This window comes from Chenopodium album, chromosome 10 (genome assembly GCF_948465745.1).
Source record: "Chenopodium album chromosome 10, dcCheAlbu1.1, whole genome shotgun sequence".
NCBI classification, from domain to species: domain Eukaryota; kingdom Viridiplantae; phylum Streptophyta; class Magnoliopsida; order Caryophyllales; family Amaranthaceae; genus Chenopodium; species Chenopodium album.
The window spans coordinates 2,254,139-2,261,689 of record NC_137843.1 but is presented as its reverse complement, the minus strand read 5'-3'; the positions used below and the strand labels follow the sequence as shown (position 1 = coordinate 2,261,689).

Below are 7,551 nucleotides of genomic sequence, written 5' to 3'. Positions count from 1 at the left end.
TGTCATTGGACCCTTGAGAAAAATGAGGGGGCATGGAATTGATATAAATACCAAACACTATCTTATCACTTCACCCTGACGGTTGGCTTTCTTATAAGTAAGTGTATGTGTACTACTTCTCATCACCCACATCATTATTCAAACTGACTCACTAATCTCTCTGTATAGTTCTCCAACTATGGTTTTCAACATTGTCCTAAATTTTACTATACCTCAAGATAAGATACACTTGTGCAGCGGGAATATAAAAGATTCCAATCATTTCAGATTAATCATAATATATGAAGTATTCTTAGTAAATTTGACACATACCTGTATGGCTGTATTTTTTTTAGGACAAGTAAATTATAAGGAACAAACAATGGATTTTCAAGTATAATGTGTATTTATTACTTTGTAGTTAGTAAGGGTGTTAGTGAAATAGTGAAAATTATACTATAGTAAGAATTGAGGTTAGTAAGACATGAAAAATACTCCGTGGTAGACTAGTAGTCTACAACATAAAAAGTGTTGCAATTTATTGTTAATGGATAAAAAAAGACGAGTGTTGTCATCAATTTAATATATTCATAGCATTAACTTTTTATCTAAGCTTATTTTAGTTATGTATTGGACTATACTAATCTTATAAGAGAATTTTACTCCATCATTAGTTTTACTGAATCCATTAGTGTTTCATCACAAGTCCTAAGAGTTTCATAACATAAACTGTTCAAAGTGCACAAGCTGAGAGAGATTGAATGCAACTGATGAGAAGGCTAGCAAAATAGTAAAAGAAGATTCGAAAATGAAACTTTATTAGTGGAAGGGTAATAATTAATGAGAGGATCTCGTCAATATATATAATAAGGGAAGAAAATAATAAATTTTAAAAAATAAATAAAATAATTTTTAGAGAAATGCATTAGTTTATAAAGATGGCTATGATCCAATTGGCAATTGGGATTTGGGAATGAGTTGAAGAGAGTCAAGACATTGTACTCTCCAGTCTCCATGCATTCCTTACAAAATCTTTTGTTTGACACATGATCACCTTTTCAGATAACATTACATACCTTTCTTTTTCATAAGCTTTTCTTTTGAGTTAAAGGTCAGGCCATCTTATAAAACAATATTAATCTCAAAACTTATCTTTGAGGATTCAAATAAATATGAATAACTTTATTAAATTTAATATTGGAGTTAAGAACATTATTCAATATGATGGGTTAGAGGAGAGGTGCAAGGGGCAAAGCGGTGAAGGAACAAAAAGGAGAGAAAAAGTATCATTAAACTGAAGTTCGTTTTTTGGTGCAAACATTTAAATTATACTCCTAAGTCCTAGTTATAAGCATGATTGATTTTAGTTTAGATATTTAAAGAAGGCTGAAGTTACACTTCACCATATGCTCAAGGCTCATTTATTGACATGTAGGAAAGAAAAAACCTACTCAGAGGTACTTTTTAGTAGTTTCCATAATAAGTTAAAAAACTTCATATAATAAAATACCACAAAAACTTACACCTTCTCGTATTGTATTTTAAAAAATAATACCATGATACCTTTTGCTTTAAATGGTACTCCGTAATTAAGAAAGGCTTTCAAAAAAAAAGGGGGGGGGGGGGGGGGGGTAATTAAGAACAAGGATCTTAACTAGTTTTCAATCCTCATAGTTTTATTAATCCAGTATTTGTAGGTCGACACTTTAAAAATAAAGTTAAAAAAAAACAAACTCAATTAAAATATTGTTAAGGACCTATTCTCTTCAGCTTAATTTCAGTTCAGTTCAGCTCTTAATTTCCTTCTTTCATAAAACAATTCATTTTAGTTCTATTCAGTTCAATTTATATCAGTTCAGTTTCAATCAGTTTAGTTCAATTCAGTAAATCAGAACAAATCCTTAGTATAATTCAAACCCCAAATCTTTAAAATCTAACATAAAACTTTTACCGAGTAAAACCTAAATACAGAGTATCACAAATTCACAATACATGCTTTTGACGACAATCCAATATTATACTTCTATAGAATATTTAATTGACATCAACTTAAATTGACAGTTCACAAATTATTTCCTTAGATACAATTTCTATCTTTCACTCTAGTCTCTTAATTTGTGTATATTTGATTTTGTTTTCCTCACTTTAAGGGGGACCAAACTACTCCTACTGTCCTACATACCAAAATAGAGTGTCTATGGCTTGGACATATATATACAGATAGTACTGTCAAAACGGTTTGACAGTTCGGTTTCGGTTCGGTTTGAAATCGGTTCGGTATTTAATCGGGTCGGTTTGGAATCGGTTTAATTGTCTCACGGGTCGGTTTTGGTTCGGTTTAAATAGTTATCGGTTCGATTCGGTTTCGGTTTATTCTTAAGCGGTTTTAATTCGGTTCGGGTTGTAAACAGTCCGGGTAGTAAACGGTTCGGTGCAGACGGGTTGCGGTTTGTTTAACGGTGCGGTGTAAACGGTTTTTATCCAGCTTCAAACAGTTTCGGGTTGGAAACGGTTTCGGGTTAGAAACAGTTCGGTTCTTTTTTGGTTCAGTTTATAACTGGTTCGGTTCTTTTTTGGTTCAGTTTTTAACTGGTTCGGTTCAGTTTATAACTTGTTCGGTTCTTCGATGGTTTAAGTGTTTAACCACTTTAACGTTATTCATATCGGTTCCATTTCAAGTTTACTAAATTACGGTTCGGGTCGGTTTTCGGTTTCAAAAAATAAATTGTTTATCGAGTTGTTTGGATTCGGGCAGTTAAATGGTTTTGGTTTGAAATTTGATAGTACTTGCTAACCTTTTGCGTTCAAAAGTTTTATATAAAGTCGCGAATCATTTCATATTTAGGCATCATATTATAAACAAATTCTCATTGATTTTATAAATACATATTATGTTCTGTTTCAAGTTTAGTCATACTGATTTTACTAGTTATATTCCCGTCAAAAAAAAAAGTTTGTAAACAGTTCGATTTAATTATATTCCCGTCAAAAAAAAAAATCCATTTAATTATATAAAAAAGTTTGTAAATGGTTCGATTTAGAAGCGGTTTGGTTCATAAACGGTTCGGTTTATAACCAGTTCGGTTTACAATCAGTACGGTTTTTAAATGGTTCGGTGCAAACAGGTAGCAGTTTGCTAACAGTTCGGTGTAAGCGGTTTTTTTGCCAGTTTAAACAGTTTCGGGTTGGAACCGGTTTCGGGTTAGATACGGTTCGGTTCTTTTTCGGTTCGGTTTATATTTGGTTCGGTTTGTTAACGGGTTCGGTTTTTATTCGGTTTAACATTATTCGGGTCGATTCGGTTTCGGGTTTACTAAAATACGGTTCGGGTCGGTTTTCGGTTTCAAAAAAATCGGTTTTTAATCGGTTCGGTTCTCATTTGGGTCGGTCGGTTTCGGGCAGTTAAACGGTTTCGGTTTGAAATTTGACAGCACTATATACAGAGCATAACTATTAGCCTAATGTGAGCTTGTGACACTTGAAATACTACCTCCGTTTCACATTATCTGCAACAATTTCCATTTAGGGAAGCTTCACATTATGTGCAACAAAAAAAAAGTTTCCTCTTTTAGTAAATTTTTCTGTGTAAAATTACCACCATACCCTTACTAAATTGCACTTAACTTTAATAAACAACATATTAACTCTTTAACCCAAATTAATTTACCCATAATTAAAACCCTAACCCACATTCTCTCTCCTCCCTCACAAGAGTCACAACCATATCCACCACCACCATCACCATTTTTTCTCTCTCCTCCCTGTAAACCACCACCAGCACCAACCTTTATCTCTCTTCACTCTCTTCTCGCACAACCAACGCACCACCACCACCACCCAGATCCACCACACCACCGACCATTCCACCGCACCACCACCACACCATCTCTTCTCTCTGTTCTCTCTCTTCTATCTTCTCTCTTATCCACTGCACCACCGAATATTTCACCTTGCAAGTTCGCCGCCGCCGCCTCTTTTACCCTTATCAAAGCCGTCGCCGCCGCCTCTTTTCCCCTATTCAAAATTCGCCCCTTTTCAAAATCGAAATTGGATGGTGGTAAGTTGTGGTTTTAGATCTAAATTAGTAGTGGTCGGGTTGGTTGGTTTGGTGGGTTCATTGGCTGGTCGGGTTGGTTGGGTGGGTTTGTTGGGTTGTGGTGCGAGTTGATTGGTGGTTCGTCAGGTTGGTTGGGTGGTTTTGTTGGGTTGTGGTGCGACCGTGCGAGTTGATTGGTGGCTGGTTGGGTTGGTTGGGTGGATTTTGGGTGGTGATGCGAGTTGATAGGTGGTGGTGCGATTGGTTGGGTGGGTTTTGGGTGGTGGTGTGAGCTAATTGGTGGTGGTGCGATTTGGTCAGGTGGGTTTTGGGTGGTGGTGAGGTGGGGTTTCAGATCTTAGTGGTGGTGAGAGGGTGGGTGCTGGTGGTATTTACTTTCTCTCTCATCCAATTAATCACATGTTTTTATTTTACTAATCTTTGCTTAAGAAATTTTGTCTTGGGGAATGTGAAAGGGAGTTTGTTGCAGATAATGTGAAACGGAGGTAGTAATTTCAATGTGATTAGTTACCACTCACCTAATATTAACTTTTTGGTGAAGCAAAATTCATATACAACATATCATTTGTATGATATATGTTTATATTATAAAACGGTTTTAAACTATAACAAGAAACAAAGTAGGAGTTGATACTACAACACAAATTCATTGTTGTGCAAGACTTTTTGACTAATTTTGTACATACAAATGTATTTGGCACAACCCTATTGACTAAAATTACATATTATAGCCTCTGCCTATAATTCTACTACCCGCCAAACTATCAAAAAATAATTCTTCAACTTACATATTAACGCATTATTATAATTATTCATTGAGACATATTCAATACTCCGTAAATATATAATTAAAGTTTAGGGCCGTTGTGATCGACTGAACTGAACTGAATTGAAAATAAGCTGAAGAGAACAAACACTAAGAAATGCAACTAGTATCTCATCAAGTTCGTGTTGCACACTTGCACTTGCACAACTAAATTAAGAAAATATTGCTTTTAAAAAAAGAAAATAGGATAGCAACAAAAACCACCATGCGAGCATGAGTCCACAATTCCTGCAAAAGCATTAACAGGAGGAGAAACCCAAGAAAAATCCAGACTATAATATTAAACAAAAAAAAGATGGATAAAAAGGAAGCTACTAAACTATATTAAAATTAACCAAAAAAAAAAAAAAAACATGTATTTACAATATTTTCCTCTTACATCCCCCAAAATTTCCTTTTTCCTATCTTCAAGGAAAAAAAAAAGAAAAAAAAGAAAATCAAGAAAATAAAATCTACCTTAAATCTAAAAACCAAAAAAAAAAAAAACAAAACGGATAGTGAGAGGAAATAATGGATTTTTGAAAGTGGCCCACATAAAAATTTGCAATTATATGGAGTAGCAACTAGCAATTACTACTTTTCTTTTCTTTTTTTTTTTTTTCCTCTCTCCTCCGTCGCAGCCACCGACATCCAAACCTGAGCCGCAACCTTCGTCAGTTGTTGCTTTTCTCTCTCTTTCTATCGACAAACTATTTCTTCTAAAAAAACAATTTTTTATAATCGAAAAAAAAAAAAAAGAGAAAAAGAAAACTCTTCATTTCTTTCTCTCTCTTTCTTCCTTCCTCTTTCAACCAACCAAACCAATCAATCAATCATCCCACTCTTCCGAATCTTCGGGTACCTTATTCAAATCGGGTTTCTCATCAACAACCCACCCACACCCAACAAACCCACCACTCTTTTCTCTCTCCTCAACCGTTATCTTACTCTCCGGACTACTACTACTATGATTGTCGTGTTCGTGTTCGTGTTCGATGTTAATATGACGGTTGATGCTATTATTCGAGTTAGACCGTTGAAAAGCGGTCTCGAGAGCATCAACCCTAGCACCAACCTCAATAGCCTTCTTTCGGATCGAAGCAGCCGATAAATCGCTAAGACGACACTCCCCCATCAACAACTCCGGAAAATTAAGCCGTGCGGATGGACCACGGAGATAATACACGGCCGTGTCGTAAGCTCGTGCAGCTGCAACCGGTGTTGAATACGATCCTAACCATATTCTTGATCGTTTATTCGGCTCTCTTATCTCGGCTACCCACTTCCCCCACTTCCTCATCCTTATCCCTTTGTATGGCTTCTCTGCTCTCTCTCTCTTCTTCGTTGACCCCGCTTCCATGCCTGCTTCTTCTTCTACTTCTACTACTACTACTTTAAACTTCAGCTAAACTATTCTTGAAGAAGAGAGAGAATTACAGAAAGAGAAAAGAGGAGAGAAGAAAAGAAAAAAGAGAGAGGAATTTTGGGGTTTTGGGGATTGTGAGTGGGAAATAAAAATAGGGTAGTTATATATTTATATTTATATAAAAAAAAGTAATGAGTTTTTTATTTTATGATTTTAAAAGAAAAGGGAAAAAAATAATTAAGTGGGAAGAATAATAAGATATCACCGACATGGGTGGATGTAGGAGAGAGGGGGCCTTGAAAAATAAAAATGTTGGTTAAGTTATAATTTTGTGGGGAGATTAATGGACGGCATGTCCACAAAGAGGAACAGCTAGATTTATAAAAGCTTTTTCACAAGTCATTTTCTCTCTCTTAAATTGTTTATATTGGAGGTTACCTCAACTTATCTATTTTGTTTGCAACTTGAGAGATGAGGCTGCGTTTGGTTTTATTATAGAGATGGAAGAGATTAGATTATATGATTTGGGGTAAAAATTTTATTATTAGAAATATCTGATTTGTGGGTAATGACTGGTGTGGTGGGTGTCTTGTGTGGGGTTAAGGGATGGATAGTGAGAGGAGGGTGGGAAATTTTTGCAATTATTACTCGAGTTTTTTCGTTATAAATCATTATGATTATTATTTTTGATTAGAGATGGATGTACTCGGGTTTATGAAAGATAAAGTCTATGAGGTCGTAATTAAGTGTGTTGTTTTGTGTCATTTACTCATTTGATGTACAGTAAGTTCAACTTACAAAAAAAATATAATTGAAATACTGTAATGTCAAACAATGTCGTGATTGCTCTTTTGATTATTTATAAATTTTATGTTTGTCAAAAAGGGTGCTCAATACTTGTACAACTTAATACAAAGTATAAGCATAAAACATTGAGAAAACATACATTGAGAAAACATGCAGTAACATTATTTAATCTAAACTAAGACTTAATTAGCTCACTTGCTCACTTAATCAAAGTCTTGCCTTAATTATATCATGTCTTAAACTCTTAACTTTACTATATGTGATGGTATTTGAATATGGGATTTCCTTATATCTCCTTCTACTTTCAAGTACCTATGACTTAAAACTATGAACGTTGAGATCAAGTAAAGGTTTGTTTATTTTCTTATTTTAAAAATAAAAAATAAAAATTCTATCACGTCATATACACCTACAAAAGAAAATTATTAACAACTTGATTTTTTTTTTTCTACATGTAATGTACTTTCTTATGAGTTGTTCTAAGAATAATTGATCCTCTAAAAGACTTGAGTTGATAGTTCGTGGGAAGAAAAAAAA

The 7,551-nt window shown here is 34.6% G+C and overlaps 1 pseudogene; it reads right to left on the bottom strand.

The window, feature by feature from the left end:
• Positions 1-5,160: 5,160 nt before the first annotated feature.
• On the bottom strand, positions 5,161-6,605 carry LOC145563080 (ethylene-responsive transcription factor ERF011 pseudogene; annotated as a pseudogene).
• Between the last annotated feature and the right edge of the window lie 946 nt (positions 6,606-7,551).